The sequence below is a fragment of the Camellia sinensis genome, unplaced genomic scaffold (assembly GCF_055761805.1).
Source record: "Camellia sinensis isolate YWXY unplaced genomic scaffold, ASM5576180v1 Unanchor6, whole genome shotgun sequence".
In the NCBI taxonomy this organism is placed as follows: Eukaryota; Viridiplantae; Streptophyta; class Magnoliopsida; order Ericales; family Theaceae; genus Camellia; species Camellia sinensis.
In genome coordinates this window covers 13727501-13740000 of record NW_028129474.1, presented here as the reverse complement: position 1 = coordinate 13740000, position 12500 = coordinate 13727501, and positions in this window count along the sequence as shown.

Sequence of the window (12500 nt, the reverse complement as noted above, 5' to 3'; positions counted from 1 at the left end):
CCAACTCGCACAAACCGAACACAACTCACGCGCCACGACGTACACTGTGCACCAGCCCCCCAAAACGAATCACCCCCCGAAGGACTAAGAAGCCCGACGAACGCGCGAAAACATTTAGAGAGGCCGAGCAAGCACCGGTTAGCGCGAATGCAAATAACAAACGCAACAGGCAACTTTCGAGGGACATACTTCTCGCAACAAGCTTCCACAAGGAAAGCACAGGCAACTCGTTCGCACGCCAAAGCCAACCAAATGGCAATTTAACCGAGGGACATGCATTTCGCAAGGCAACTTGTACAATTACCCGAGGGACATGGCATGCTTGCCAAGGCCGTGGCTTGGCATGCTTGCCAAGGCCGTGGCATGACATGCTGCTGGCCAAGGCCGGGGCATGCCATGCTGCTGGCCGAGGCCGTGGCAAGGCATGCTGATGGCCGAGGCCGTGGCAAGGCATGCTGATGGCCGAGGCCGTGGCAAGGCATGCTGATGGCCGAGGCCGTGGCGTGGCATGCCATGCTGCTGGACGAGGCCGTGGCAAGGCATGCTGCTGGCCAAGGCGTTGGCATGGCATGCTGCTGCTGACCAAGGCTTGGGCTTGCCATGCTGCCGGCCAAGGCCGGGGCAGGGCATGCTGCCGGCCAAGGCTTTGGCATGGCATGTTGCTGGCCAAGGCCGTGGCATGGCATGCTGCTGGCCAAGGCCGTGGCATGGCATGCTGCTGGCCAAGGCCGTGGCATGGCATGCTGGCCAAGGCCGGGGCATGGCAAGCTGCTGGCCAAGGTCGTGGCATGGCACGCTGCTGGCCAAGGCCGGGGCATGGCACGCTGCTGGCCATGGCCGTGGCATGACAAGCTTGCCAAGGCCGGGGCATGGCACGCTGCTGGCCAAGGCTTTGGCATGCCATGTTGCTGGCCAAGGCCGTGGCATGACATGCTGGCGAAGGCCGGGGCATGGCATGCTGCTGGCCAAGGCCGTGGCATGACATGCTTGCCAAGGCCAGGGCATGGCATGCTGCTGGCCAAGGCTTTGGCATGCCATGTTGCTGGCCAAGGCTGTGGCATGGCATGCTGGCCTAGGCCAACGTGCCACCGCCACCACCGCGGGCCGCCACTCGACGCATCCCGTGCTTGGCTATGTAGTTTCGATGCCACAAGCCAATGCCACAAGCCAAGCGATGGCATGTGCCAAGCGCCCGCCTAGGCATAGGCGTGGCCTGTGGCCTGGCCATGCTGGCCAGCCTTAAGGGAGGTGCCCCCCCCCTTATAATAGCCTGTTAAGCCCTTTTCAATCTGGCAGGAGGAAACATCAACCATGTTTGAGGAGTCATAATGGGGTTTTTTTAAAAAGTAATGGTTTTTTGCCAAAACTTTCAACATGAAAGTTGTATGAAATAATTTAATACACCATAAAAAAAATTATAAAAAAATATTTGGCCACCGGAATATTTTATTTTAATTTATTTCAATTTTAATACTTAAAAAATAATAAAAATTACTAAAAATACTCAAAAAATTCTAGAAAAATTCCAACAATTATAAGATGAGGCACTAGTAATTATAGTAATTTTTTCAATTATTTTTTTATTTTTTATTTATTTTATTATAATTTTTATGAGTAAATAAATAATTAAAAAGCCCAACGAACGTGCGAAAACTCTTAGAGAAACCGAGCAAGCATCGGATAGCTCGAATGCAACAGGCAACTTCCGAGGGACATACTTTTCCCAACAAGCTTCCACTGGGGAAAGCACTAGCAACGTGTTCGCAAGTCAAAGGCAACCAAACGGCTATTACCCGAGGGACATGCATTTCGCAGGGCAACATATACGTAAGTCAAAGCCAAACCAAATGGCAATTACACGAGGGACGGGATTGCTTGCCAAGGGCGTGGCATGCGATGTTCTAGCCCAAGGCCAAGGCACGCCACGCTGCGGGACAAGGCCGTGGCAAGACATGCGGCTGGGCTTGGCCTTGGCATGGCATGTCGCTGGCCTTGGCTGGGCAGCGTTGGCCTTGGCATGGAATGTTGCTGGCTTCGGATGGGCTGCCTTGGCCTTGGCCTTGGCCGTGGCATGGCATGCTGCTGGCCTTGGCCTTGGCATGGCATGCTGCTGGCTTTGGCTGGGCTGCCTTGGCCGTGGCATGGCATGCTGCTGGCCTTGGCCTTGGCATGGCATGATGCTGGCTTTGGCTGGGCTGCCTTGGCCTTGGCATGGCATGCTGCTGGCCTTGGCTTGGCATGGCATGCTGCTGGCTTTGGCTGGCCTGCCTTGGCCGTGGCATGGCATGCTGCTGGCCTTGGCCTTGGCATGGCATGCTGCTGGCTTTGGCTGGGCTGCCTTGGCCGTGGCATGGCATGCTGCTGGCCTTGGCCTTGGCATGGCATGCTGCTGGGTTTGGCTGGGCTGCCTTGGCCGTGGCATGGCATGCTGCTGGCCTTGGCCTTGGCATGGCATGCTGCTTGCTTTGGCTGGGCTGCCTTGGCCGTGGCATGGCATGCTGCTGGCCTTGGCCTTGGCATGGCATGCTGCTGGCTTTGGCTGGCCTGCCTTGGCCTTGGCATGGCATGCTGCTGGCCTTGGCTTGGCATGGCATGCTGCTGGCTTTGGCTGGCCTGCCTTGGCCGTGGCATGGCATGCTGCTGGCCTTGGCCTTGGCATGGCATGCTGCTGGCTTTGGCTGGGCTGCCTTGGCCGTGGCATGGCATGCTGCTGGCCTTGGCCTTGGCATGGCATGCTGCTGGCTTTGGCTGGGCTGCCTTGGCCTTGGCATGGCATGCTGCTGCCCATGGCTTGGCATGGCATGCTGCTGGCCTTGGCCGTGGCATGGCATGCTGCTGGCCTTGGCCTTGGCATGGCATGCTGCTGGCTTTGGCTGGCCTGCCTTGGCCGTGGCATGGCATGCTGCTGGCCTTGGCCTTGGCATGGCATGCTGCTGGCTTTGGCTGGGCTGCCTTGGCCGTGGCATGCCATGCTGCTGGCCTTGGCCTTGGCATGGCATGCTGCTGGCTTTGGCTGGGCTGCCTTGGCCGTGGCATGGCATGCTGCTGGCCTTGGCCTTGGCATGGCATGCTGCTGGCTTTGGCTGGGCTGCCTTGGCCGTGGCATGGCATGCTGCTGGCCTTGGCCTTGGCATGGCATGCTGCTGGCTTTGGCTGGGCTGCCTTGGCCTTGGCATGGCATGCTGCTGGCCTTGGCTTGGCATGGCATGCTGCTGGCTTTGGCTGGCCTGCCTTGGCCGTGGCATGGCATGCTTCTGGCCTTGGCCTTGGCATGGCATGCTGCTGGCTTTGGCTAGCCTGCCTTGGCCGTGGCATGGCATGCTGCTGGCCTTGGCCTTGGCATGGCATGCTGCTGGCTTTGGCTGGCCTGCCTTGGCCGTGGCATGGCATGCTGCTGGCCTTGGCCTTGGCATGGCATGCCGCTCGCTTTGGCTGGGCTCCCTTGGCCGTGGCATGGCATGCTGCTGGGCTTGGCCTTGGCATGGCATGCTGCTGGCTTTGGCTGGGCTGCCTTGGCCTTGGCATGGCATGCTGCTGGCCTTGGCTTGGCATGGCATGCAGCTGGCTTTGGCTGGCCTGCCCTGGCCGTGGCATGGCATGCTGCTGGCCTTGGCCTTGGCATGGCATGCCGCTGGCTTTGGCTGGCCTGCCTTGGCCGTGGCATGGCATGCTGCTGGCCTTGGCCTTGGCATGGCATGCCGCTGGCTTTGGCTGGCCTGCCTTGGCCGTGGCATGGCATGCCGCTGGCTTTGGCTGGGCTGCCTTGGTCGTGGCATGGCATGCTGCTGGCCTTGGCCTTGGCATGGCATGCTGCTGGCTTTGGCTGGGCTGCCTTGGCCTTGGCATGGCATGCTGCTGGCCTTGGCTTGGCATGGCATGCTGCTGGCCTTGGCCGTGGCATGGCATGCTGCTGGCCTTGGCCTTGGCATGGCATGCTGCTGGCTTTGCCTGGGCTGCCTTGGCCGTGGCATGCCATGCTGCAGGCCTTGGCCTTGGCATGGCATGCTGCTGGCTTTGGCTGGGCTGCCTTGGCCGTGGCATGGCATGCTGCTGGCCTTGGCCTTGGCATGGCATGCTGCTGGCTTTGGCTGGGCTGCCTTGGCCTTGGCATGGCATGCTGCAGGCCTTGGCTTGGCATGGCATGCTGCTGGCTTTGGCTGGCCTGCCTTGGCCGTGGCATGGCATGCTGCTGGCCTTGGCTTGGCATGGCATGCTGCTGGCTTTGGCTGGCCTGCCTGGGCCGTGGCATGGCATGCTGCTGGCCTTGGCTTGGCATGGCATGCTGCTGGCTTTGGCTGGCCTGCCTTGGCCGTGGCATGGCATGCTGCTGTCCTTGGCCTTGGCATGGCATGCTGCTGGCTTTGGCTGGGCTGCCTTGGCCGTGGCATGGCATGCTGGTGGCCTTGGCCTTGGCATGGCATGCTGCTGGCTTTGACTGGGCTGCCTTGGCCTTGGCATGGCATGCTGCTAGCCTTGGCTTGGCATGGCATGCTGCTGGCTTTGGCTGGCCGGCCTTGGCCGAGGCATGGCATGCTGCTGGCCTTGGCCTTGGCATGGCATGCTGCTGGCTTTGGCTGGCCTGCCTTGGCCGTGGCATGGCATGCTGCTGGCCTTGGCTTGGCATGGCATGCTGCTGGCTTTGGCTGGCCTGCCTTGGCCGTGGCATGGCATGCTGCTGGCCTTGGCTTGGCATGGCATGCTGCTGGCTTTGGCTGGCCTGCCTTGGCCGTGGCATGGCATGCTGCTGGCCTTGGCTTGGCATGGCATGCTGCTGGCGTTGGCTGGGCTGCCTTGGCCGTGGCATGGCATGCTGCTGGCCTTGGCCTTGGCATGGCATGCTGCTGGCTTTGGCTGGGCTGCCTTGGCCGTGGCATGGCATGCTGCTGGCCTTGGCCTTGGCATGGCATGCTGCTGGCTTTGGCTGGGCTGCCTTGGCCTTGGCATGGCATGCTGCTGGCCTTGGCTTGGCATGGCATGCTGCTGGCTTTGGCTGGCCTGCCTTGGCCGTGGCATGGCATGCTACTGGCCTTGGCCTTGGCATGGCATGCTGCTGGCTTTGGCTGGGCTGCCTTGGCCGTGGCATGGCATGCTGCTGGCCTTGGCCTTGGCATGGCATGCTGCTGGCTTTGGCTGGGCTGCCTTGGCCGTGGCATGGCATGCTGCTGGCCTTGGCCTTGGCATGGCATGCTGCTTGCTTTGGCTGGGCTGCCTTGGCCGTGGCATGGCATGCTGCTGGCCTTGGCCTTGGCATGGCATGCTGCTGGCTTTGGCTGGCCTGCCTTGGCCTTGGAATGGCATGCTGCTGGCCTTGGCTTGGCATGGCATGCTGCTGGCTTTGGCTGGCCTGCCTTGGCCGTGGCATGGCATGCTGCTGGCCTTGGCCTTGGCATGGCATGCTGCTGGCTTTGGTTGGGCTGCCTTGGCCGTGGCATGGCATGCTGCTGGCCTTGGCCTTGGCATGGCATGCTGCTGGCTTTGGCTGGGCTGCCTTGGCCTTGGCATGGCATGCTGCTGGCCTTGGCCTTGGCATGGCATGCTGCTGGCTTTGGCTGGGCTGCCTTGGCCTTGGCATGGCATGCTGCTGCCCATGGCTTGGCATGGCATGCTGCTGGCCTTGGCCGTGGCATAGCATGCTGCTGGCCTTGGCCTTGGCATGGCATGCTGCTGGCCTTGGCCTTGGCATGGCATGCTGCTGGCTTTGGCCTTGACATGGCATGCTGCCGGCCTTGGCTGGGCTGCCTTGGCCGTGGCATGGCATGCTGCTGGCCTTGGCCTTGGCATGGCATGCTGCTTGCTTTGGCTGGGCTGCCTTGGCCGTGGCATGGCATGCTGCTGGCCTTGGCCTTGGCATGGCATGCTGCTGGCTTTGGCTGGCCTGCCTTGGCCTTGGCATGGCATGCTGCTGGCCTTGGCTTGGCATGGCATGCTGCTGGCTTTTGCTGGCCTGCCTTGGCCGTGGCATGGCATGCTGCTGGCCTTGGCCTTGGCATGGCATGCTGCTGGCTTTGGCTGGGCTGCCTTGGCCGTGGCATGGCATGCTGCTGGCCTTGGCCTTGGCATGGCATGCTGCTGGCTTTGGCTGGCCTGCCTTGGCCTTGGCATGGCATGCTGCTGGCCTTGGCTTGGCATGGCATGCTGCTGGCTTTTGCTGGCCTGCCTTGGCCGTGGCATGGCATGCTGCTGGCCTTGGCCTTGGCATGGCATGCTGCTGGCTTTGGCTGGGCTGCCTTGGCCGTGGCATGGCATGCTGCTGGCCTTGGCCTTGGCATGGCATGCTGTTGGCTTTGGCTGGCCTGCCTTGGCCTTGGCATGGCATTGTGCTGGCCTTGGCTTGGCATGGCATGCTGCTGGCTTTGGCTGGGCCGCCTTGGCCTTGGCATGGCATGCTGCTGGCCTTGGCTTGGCATGGCATGCTGCTGGCTTTGGCTGGCCTGCCTTGGCCGAGGCATGGCATGCTGCTGGCCTTGGCTTGGCATGGCATGCTGCTGGCTTTGGCTGGGCTGCCTTGGCCGTGGCATGGCATGCTGCTGGCCTTGGCCTTGGCATGGCATGCTGCTGGCTTTGGCTGGGCTGCCTTGGCCGTGGCATGCCATGCTGCTGGCCTTGGCCTTGGCATGGCATGCTGCTGGCTCTGGCGGGGCTGCCTTGGCCTTGGCATGGCATGCTGCTGGCCTTGGCTTGGCATGGCATGCTGCTAGCTTTGGCTGGCCTGCCTTGGCCGAGGCATGGCATGCTGCTGGCCTTGGCCTTGGCATGGCATGCTGCTGGCTTTGGCTGGCCTGCCTTGGCCGAGGCATGGCATGCTGCTGGCGTTGGCCTTGGCATGGCATGCTGCTGGCTTTGGCTGGCCTGCCTTGGCCGTGGCATGGCATGCTGCTGGCCTTGGCTTGGCATGGCATGCTGCTGGCTTTGGCTGGCCTGCCTTGGCCGTGGCATGGCATGCTGCTGGCCTTGGCTTGGCATGGCATGCTGCTGGCTTTGGCTGGCCTGCCTTGGCCGTGGCATGGCATGCTGCTGGCCTTGGCTTGGCATGGCATGCTGCTGGCTTTGGCTGGCCTGCCTTGGCCGTGGCATGGCATGCTGCTGGCCTTGGCCTTGGCATGGCATGCTGCTGGCTTTGGCTGGGCTGCCTTGGCCGTGGCATGCCATGCTGCTGGCCTTGGCCTTGGCATGGCATGCTGCTGGCTTTGGCTGGCCTGCCTTGGCCTTGGCATGGCATGCTGCTGGCCTTGGCTTGGCATGGCATGCTGCTGGCTTTGGCTGGGCTGCCTTGGCCTTGGCATGGCATGCTGCTGGCCTTGGTTTGGCATGGCATGCTGCTGGCTTTGGCTGGCCTGCCTTGGCCGAGGCATGGTATGCTACTGGCCTTGGCTTGGCATGGCATGCTGCTGGCTTTGGCTGGGCTGCCTTGGCCGTGGCATGGCATGCTGCTGGCCTTGACCTTGGCATGGCATGCTGCTGGCTTTGGCTGGGCTGCCTTGGCCGTGGCATGCCATGCTGCTGGCCTTGGCCTTGGGGCTGGGCTGCCTTGGCTGCGGTTGTTATCACTAGACGTGCGTTGCGTGCGAAGGCGTGCAAAGGCGTGCGCGACCATGCGCGCAACACGCGCACCGTGGTCAAAAAGACCACGCGCGCGGTATTCGCACAGGCCACGCTGCCCACGCCGCGGGCATGCCAGGCCAGGCTGCCCTGGCCGGCTGCATGCCAGGCCGCCCAGGCCGTGCGCATGCCAGGCCGTGCTGCCCAGGCCGGCTGCATGCCAGGCCGCCCAGGCCGTGCGCATGCCATGCCGTGCTGCCCACGCTGCGGGCATGCCAGGCCGGCTGCATGCCAGGCCGCCCAGGCCGTGCGCATGCCATGCCGTGCTGCCCACGCCGGCTGCATGCCAGGCCGCCCAGGCCGTGCGCATGCCATGCCGTGCTGCCCACGCCGCGCGCATGCCAGGCCGCCCACGCCCGCGCGCATGCCACGCCATGCTGCTCTAGGCCGCGCCCAAGGCCGCGGTCCAGTCCGCCCAAGGCCGCGCCCAGGCCGCGCAAGGCCGCGCCCAGGCCGCCCAAGGCCGCGCCCAGGCCGCGCCCGAGCCGCCCAAGGCCGCGCCCGAGCCGCCCCAGGCCGCAGCCCAGGCCGCGGTCGAGCCGCAGTGCATGTAACCCAAGGCCGCAGCCCAGGCCGCGCCCAACATGGGGCGTACCTGCCACTGCCTTGCCTGGGCAAGGGAGGTGCCCCCCCCTTATAATAGCCTGTTAAGCCCTTTTCAATCTGGCAGGAGGAAACATCAAGCATGTTCGAGGAGTCATAATGGGGTTTTTTTAAAAAGTAATGGTTTTTTGCCAAAACTTTCAACATGAAAGTTGTAGGAAATAATTTAATACACCATAAAAAAAATTAAAAAAAATATTTTTTTACCGAAAATATTTTATTTTAATTTATTTCGATTTTAATACTTTAAAAATAATAAAAATTAATAAAAATGGTCAAAAAATTATGGAAAAATTCCAATAATTAAAGGATGATTCACTAGTAATTATAGAAATTATTAAATTATTTTTTCATTTTTTTTATTTTATTTTGATTTTTTTTGCCAAATAAGGGCTTTAAAAATTCGAAAACCTCAAGGAAAATTGCAAAAAAATAGGGAATGACATTTAAAATTGATTGTAGTGCATTTTTAATTGTGTTGCACGGTTTGGATAAGATTATAAAAGAATCATGTTCAAAAAGTTCGATCAAGGCGGTGGCATGCCATGGCCTTGGCCTTGGCCTTTGCCCGCGGCCTTGGCCTTGGCCTTGGCCTTGGCCATGCCTTGCACAGGGACTTGGCCTTGCCCACTGCCTTGGCCTTGGCCATGGCATGGCATGCTCGCCGAGGCCGTGGCATGCCTTGCTACTAGCCAAGGCCGTGGCGTGGCATGCTCGCCCAGCCCGTGGCATGCCATGCTCGCCCAGCCCGTGGCACGCCATGTTGGCCCAAGGCATTGGCATGGCATGCCGGCCAAGGCATGCTGGCCAACGCTGCACAAGGCGGTGCCATGGCATGGCATGCTGACCAAGACCGTGCCATGGCATGTTGGGCGACGCCGTAGCAAGGCATGCGGGCCGAGGCCGTGGCATGGCATGTTGGGCGACGCCGTAGCAAGGCATGCGGTCCGAGGCCGTGGCAAGACATGCGGGCCGTGGCAGGGCATGGCATGCGGGCCGAGGCCGTGGCAGGACATGTTGGCCAAGGCTAAGGCATGGCACGCCGGGCAACGCGGTGGCATGGCATGCTGGGCAACGCGGTGGCAAGGCATGCGGGCCGGGGCCGTGGCATGGCATGTTGGGCAACGTCGTAGCAAGGCATGCGGGCCGAGGCCGTGGCATGTCATGCGGGCCGAGGCCGTGGCATGGCATGCGGGCCGAGGCCGTGGCATGGCATGCGGGCCGAGGCCGTGGCATGGCAAGTTGGGCGACGTCGTGGCAAGGCATGCGGGCCGAGGCTGTGGCATGTCATGCGGGCCGAGGCCGTGGCATGGCATGCGGGCCGAGGCCGTGGCATGGCATGTTGGGCGACGCCGTGGCAAGGCACGCGGGCCGAGGCCGTGGCATGTCATGCGGGCCGAGGCATGGCATGGCATGCGGGCCGTGGCATGGCATGGCATGCGGGCCGTGGCATGGCATGGCATGCGGGCCCAGGCCGTGGCTCGACATGTTGGCCAAGGCCAAGGCATGGCACGCCGGGCAACGCGGTGGCAGGGCATGCTGGGCAACGCGGTGGCAAGGCATGCGGGCCGAGGCCGTGGCATGGCATGTTGGGCAACGCCGTAGCAAGGCATGCGGGCCGTGGCCGTGGCATGGCATGTTGGGCGACGCCGTGCCATGGCATGCGGGCCGAGGCCGTGGCATGGCATGCTTGGCAACGCCGTGGCAAGACATGCGGGCCGTGGCATGGCATGGCATGCGGGCCGAGGCCGTGGCACGACATGTTGGCCAAGGCTAAGGCATGGCACGCCGGGCAACGCGGTGGCATGCCATGCTGGGCAACGCGGTGGCAAGGCATGCGGGCCGGGGCCGTGGCATGGCATGTTGGGCAACGTCATAGCAAGGCATGCGGGCCGAGGCCGTGGCATGGCATGCGGGCCGAGGCCGTGGCATGGCATGTTGGGCGACGCCGTAACAAGGCATGCGGGCCGAGGCCGTGGCATGGCATGTTGGGCCACGTCATAGCAAGGCATGCGGGCCGGGGCCGTGGCATGGCATGTTGGGCAACGTCGTAGCAAGGCATGCGGGCCGAGGCCGTGGCATGGCATGTTGGGCGACGCCGTCGCAAGGCAAGCTGGCCGAGGCCGTGGCATGGCATGGCATGCGGGCCGAGGCCGTGGCACGACATGTTGGCCAAGGCTAAGGCATGGCACGCCGGGCAACGCGGTGGCATGGCATGCTGGGCAACGCGGTGGCAAGGCATGCGGGCCGGGGCCGTGGCATGGCATGTTGGGCAACGTCGTAGCAACGCATGCGGGCCGAGGCCGTGGCATGGCGTGGTGGGCGACGCCGTAGCAAGGCATGCGGTCCGAGGCCGTGGCAAGACATGCGGGCCGTGGCATGGCATGGCATGCGGGCCGAGGCCGTGGCACGACATGTTGGCCAAGGCTAAGGCATGGCACGCCGGGCAACGCGGTGGCATGGCATGCTGGGCAACGCGGCGGCAAGGCATGCGGGCCGAGGCCGTGGCATGGCATGTTGGGCAACGTCGTAGCAAGGCATGCGGGCCGAGGCCGTGGCATGGCATGCGGGCCGAGGCCGTGGCATGGCATGTTGGGCGACGCCGTAGCAAGGCATGCGGTCCGAGGCCGTGGCATGTCATGGGGGCCGAGGCCGTGGCATGGCATGTTGGGCGACGCCGTAGCAAGGCATGCGGGCCGAGGCCGTGGCATGTCAAGCGAGCCGAGGCCGTGGCATGCATGCGGGCCGAGGCCGTGGCATGGCAAGTTGGGCGACGTCGTGGCAAGGCATGCGGGCCGAGGCCGTGGCATGGCACGCGGGCCGCGGCCGTGGCATGTCATGGGGGCCGAGGCCGTGGCATGGCATGTTGGGCGACGCCGTAGCAAGGCATGCGGGCCGAGGCCGTGGCATGTCATGCGAGCCGACGCCGTGGCATGGCATGCGGGCCGAGGCCGTGGCATGTCACGCGGGCCGAGGCCGTGGCATGGCATGCGGGCCGAGGCCGTGGCATGGCATGCGGGCCGAGGCCGTGGCGTGGCATGTTTGGCGACGCCGTAGCAAGGCATGCGGGCCGACGCCGTGGCATGTCATGCGGGCCGAGGCCGTGGCATGGCATGTTTGGCAACGCCGTGGCAAGACATGCGGGCCGTGGCATGGCATGGCATGCGGGCCGAGGCCGCGGAACGACATGTTGGCCAAGGCTAAGGCATGGCACGCCGGGCAACGCGGTGGCATGGCATGCTGGGCAACGCGGTGGCGAGGCATGCGGGCCGGGGCCGTGGCATGGCATGTTGGGCAACGTCGTAGCAAGGCATGCGGGCCGTGGCCGTGGCATGGCATGCGGGCCGAGGCCGTGGCATGGCATGTTGGGCGACGCCGTAGCAAGGCATGCGGGCCGAGGCCGTGGCATGGCAAGTTGGGCGACGTCGTGGCAAGGCATGCGGGCCGAGGCCGTGGCATGTCATGGGGGCCGAGGCCGTGGCATGGCATGTTGGGCGACGCCGTGGCATGGCATGTTGGGCGACGCCGTAGCAAGGCATGCGGGCCGAGGCCGTGGCATGTCATGCGAGCCGACGCCGTGGCATGGCAAGCGGGCCGAGGCCGTGGCATGTCACGCGGGCCGAGGCCGTGGCATGGCATGCGGGCCGAGGCCGTGGCATGGCATGCGGGCCGAGGCCGTGGCGTGGCATGTTTGGCGACGCCGTAGCAAGGCATGCGGGCCGACGCCGTGGCATGTCATGCGGGCCGAGGCCGTGGCATGGCATGTTTGGCAACGCCGTGGCAAGACATGCGGGCCGTGGCATGGCATGGCATGCGGGCCGAGGCCGCGGAACGACATGTTGGCCAAGGCTAAGGCATGGCACGCCGGGCAACGCGGTGGCATGGCATGCTGGGCAACGCGGTGGCAAGGCATGCGGGCCGGGGCCGTGGCATGGCATGTTGGGCAACGTCGTAGCAAGGCATGCGGGCCGAGGCCGTGGCATGGCATGCGGGCCGAGGCCGTGGCATGGCATGTTGGGCGACGCCGTAGCAAGGCATGCGTTCCGAGGCCGTGGCATGTCATGCGGGCCGAGGCCGTGGCATGGCATGTTGGGCGACGCCGTAGCAAGGCATGCGGGCCGAGGCCGTGGCATGTCATGCGAGCCGAGGCCGTGGCATGGCATGCGGGCCGAGGCCGTGGCATGGCGAGTTGGGCGACGTCGTGGCAAGGCATGCGGGCCGAGGCTGTGGCATGTCATGCGCGCCGAGGCCGTGGCATGGCATGCGGGCCGAGGCCGTGGCATGGCATGTTGGGCGAC